This window comes from Cynoglossus semilaevis, chromosome W, assembly GCF_000523025.1.
Source record: "Cynoglossus semilaevis isolate Cse_v1.0 chromosome W, Cse_v1.0, whole genome shotgun sequence".
NCBI lineage: Eukaryota > Metazoa > Chordata > Actinopteri > Pleuronectiformes > Cynoglossidae > Cynoglossus > Cynoglossus semilaevis.
In genome coordinates this window covers 853,653-857,115 of record NC_024327.1, presented here as the reverse complement: position 1 = coordinate 857,115, position 3,463 = coordinate 853,653, and positions in this window count along the sequence as shown.

Here is a 3,463-nt window from a genome sequence, read left to right as displayed (position 1 = left end):
CCTACACCAGCTTTTGTCGTGTCTTTTGTGTGCGTGATGGACTGGACTGCTTACTTTGGTACAGAAACGTCACCAAATGGGCGGGAGATGGAGCTATGACTGACAGTCGTGATAGGCAATTAGTGGGCATGCTGCCTTCAGGCTCCCGTGGGAAAGATGGAAATCGGGTTGGAGGCCAATTCACATTGAAAAAGTGTTCTTTAACTTATGATATCTTCTATGCGAAACACTGTGGCGTTATTGTATGCTGGGTTTGCTTGTCAATACCGTGTTTTTGTATGATGACATTAAAAATGTAGATATGTTTATGATCAACAACATACAGGAGTTTCACCAGTGTGCATTCACAAAATCTGATCAAATTTTGAAATGTATTTTGTGTGTTAAATGTAGATATTTATAGGTACTGCTTGCAGAAAGTAGTACAAAAAGTCTTATGAAACCAACAGCTTTGTTGGTACCTTAAAACTCTCTTGGAATAAACCTGGCTTGAAAAACTGGGACACTGGAGACATTGCCAATACCTAATTGTTTCAGGAAACTGGGTTCTTGCTGTAGCTTTCTTTTAGATATAAGGTAATCTTATACTTTCTACTTTGGCCTGAGTACGGTGCTTTTTCTTGAAAGACGATGAAAGATAAAACTACATACAGCATATTATTGTAATTGGAATTACCTAAATACCAATGAGAGATTATAACGTTATTGTAAACATTTAGCTTTAGCAACATTTCTAAACTTGGCCTTTGCCTTTATTGTACACTTACTATAAGTGTTTCCCATAAATAGTCAGCAACACAACCTTAAATAAATGTATAACTAGAGTCAATTAAGTCAATTTATCCTTGTGTGACAGTCTATATTACTTTTGGCGGTAACAATTATTGCAACCAACAATTTAATCAAATATTTCAGATTCATAACAAATAAAGCTCACAGGTTGTGGTACTGCATTGTACCGATTAGATGATTTCCCATGCGGTTTGAACGCACCACCAAGACAAGGAGGGAATGCGCGGATACCCGGATGTGTAAATAAATACAAGATGAGAATATGAATTCTTCACCTGTGTGTGATATAAAAAAATATTGAATTTTTACTTTTCTTTGAGTTTTTCGAGTGCACTTCACCGAATTATTGTACGGTATGTCACGTTGTGTTTTTGTATCACGTCTTTTCACCGAATGTTTACACAATTGACTACCTGATACAAAAATATTACTTTGTAATAACGTATCTGTGTATCATTGAAAGGATATTCATCTAAATTCATGACATCAATATACTTTTTTTACATTGTTAAATGCAATAAAAACAACCCCTGACCTCACGTGATCCCGACACCAAAACAACTGCAAGGTCATGAGTAAAAACGAACATAATATTCTCGGAGGAATATTAAAGAGAGTTCTGAAGAATAACTCATTTAATAAAATAAAACAACCACAACACACAGCTCACTGCTGAGCATTTGCGCCAAACCAAAAGCAGCCCGCAGCAGTTAAATTTAGAAACAGATCAATGAGATTCATGCAGTGCTTTGGGTATTAATTTATATATATACTTGTTTTTCCTTTAATATTTTTTTTTCACTGACTGAGTCCCAACACCCAGAAACGATCAGGTGTGTTGTCGTGTCACCATGCACGGAAAGAGGAGGTGGATGAGAAGGATGCTAGTGATAAGGAGGAGGAGAAGGAGAGCGACGAGGAAGGGGGAGAGGGAGAAGGGGGAGGATGCATGTAAACCCTGCAGCCTGCTCACTCTGAGTTGCAGGGGCTGGGTGCGTGTTCGTGAGCGTGGACGTTGCGAAATCCGCTGTGTTTTTGTCGCCTGTTCACGTGGTAATTCTAAGGCTACCAAAACACTAAGCGATATCTGCAGCTTTGAGAAGAGGAGAGATCCGTAGGAAATGGAGCAAATGGTCAACTAATTTGTTTAAAATTTTCGTTAGTGCATAAAAGGTGAAGTGGGACACATATTGGATGGTCGCTTTTGACCAGCATCAACCATGCGAGTAGACAGTACCTAACATGAAAGCCCCTTTGTTACCTTGCATCTTTTAAATCATCGTCTCTGTGTGTGTGATGCATCGCAGATGATGAATTATGATGAATTAGCATTTAGCGGTTTGCTTATAAATACCGTGGAGATCCGATATACAAGTGAGACCACAACTGTAAACTCAACTCCCACACGGTGATGGTGTCGGTACAGTAACATGACAGGGTTATTACACACACACACACTAACACGTGATGATGCGTGTCCTCCAGCAGGTCACACAGTATCAACAGCAACACTTACCACAACCACGTTTGGCTGCTTCTTCTTTTCCTCCTCGCCTTATGATGATAAACAGACTGTTAAATGTGTCTCCCCACTGCTGAAGAGCAGGAGTGTGGAAAAACAAACAACAACAGAAAGTCTCCTTTACCAACGTCCCATAAAGGCAGCAGTAGTAACGGGTTCCTGTCTGCTTAAAGCTGATTGCTATTAAAAAGTACCAAAAATCATTCAGTCATAAGCCAATGATTTTTAATCTTGAAGTGTTACTGTTAATTAGGTCCGTCCAGAATTAGATCATGTGCATGTCCGAGGAAATTTCTACAGCTTTCTGCCGCCTCACATCAGTTGCAGGACAGGCTCGTCTGTCCTGTCTGCAGCCTTGTGTAAACTGAATCGTAATCAGATGGGCGACTGATGCGCACACAACAGGCAGGGCACAGCGTCTGCTGTCTTTCCAGCGTCCTCCGAATGATGGAGTTGGCACTACGGCAGCGGGTCTCTTGTGAAACACTCGGTCATTAAAACTAAAGCTTAAGTCGTGTTTTATTTCATCCACCTCTGTTGCATTTACGTGCTGTAGGACATATGAGAGCCGGGCTTGAAAGTGGAGTTAGTACATGGAACACGTAATTTTGGTGACAGAGAATAGTGAACAATTCCTAGGCTATACAACAACAAAGAAGTACCGAAAGCTACATCTTCACTGATTATGCCTCTGAAAGCTAGGAAACAGAGCAGAAAGAAGAACAAATAACAATAATATGAAAAAATGTATACCGGATATGACAAAGGAATGAGCTGTCCAAAATGTTAAACATTAAAACCACAAATAGCTATCATCCATTTCAACTGATCAAACATGCCTAAGGGTAACTGTGAATAAAATACTGTTTAAAAAACCATAACATATAAGAACTGTTGTTGTAACTATTGGTTGAAATTGGATGCAGTGATGTGTGTGAATGTACTTCACACTGTACAAATGTATAATGTCATATTCATATTCATAAAATGTGAAATGCAATTTTCCACAGTTAAACGTTTAAAGTAGTGATGGTGAAATGAAGCCCCATGAGGCACTGAACCACTTCAGCCAATTGGTTCAGTAAAGGGTTCATTACTCGAAGCTTCATGTGCACACGAAACCACCTACTGGCCAGATGTGTTATCACA